We start from the raw sequence: 673 nt of genomic DNA, 5'->3' as shown, positions 1-673 counted from the left end.
CGATCGATTGCACGAGTAGATGATTTTTGCTTTCAGATTTGGATTCCTGAGCTGATTATACGTGAGATTACTCTCGAAAAACCAAAAAAAAAAATCAATTTTTGAGCAAAAAATAAATCATTGTTTGCATTGAGTTTAATATGCTTTTCTTACGTATTTTGACCTCAGGAATCCGAATCTGGAAGAAAAATTAATCTATCTCTGAAATTGACCGAGTCATCGCCAATTTTCAGCTTTTTGGGGTCAAAAATAAAAAATTGATTTTTTAAGCTATCATAATGTAATTTGAGCTCAGGAATCCGAATCCGGAAGAAAAATTGATCCATCTTCAAAAATAACCGAGCTATCCCCATTTTTTCGCATTTTTTGGCATAAATTTGAGGATATCTCGAAGGGAAAAAATCGTAGCTCAATTTGGACAACGGATTCGTGTTCCTGAGGTCAAAATACATAAGAAAAGTGCCATACGATCAATTTTAAAAAATAAAAATTTTTGGTCAAAATTTGAAAAAATCGTAAGGGGTACCCCTTGGAAAAATCTCAAATTTTGGCCAAAAATTTTTATTTTAAAAAATTGATCGTATGGCACTTTTCTTATGTATTTTGACCTCAGGAACACGAATCCGTTGTCCAAATTGAGCTACGATTTTTTCCCTTCGAGATATCTCGATTT

This window comes from Athalia rosae, chromosome 6 (genome assembly GCF_917208135.1).
Source record: "Athalia rosae chromosome 6, iyAthRosa1.1, whole genome shotgun sequence".
Classification (NCBI taxonomy): Eukaryota; Metazoa; Arthropoda; class Insecta; order Hymenoptera; family Athaliidae; genus Athalia; species Athalia rosae.
This window is presented reverse-complemented; position numbering follows the sequence as displayed.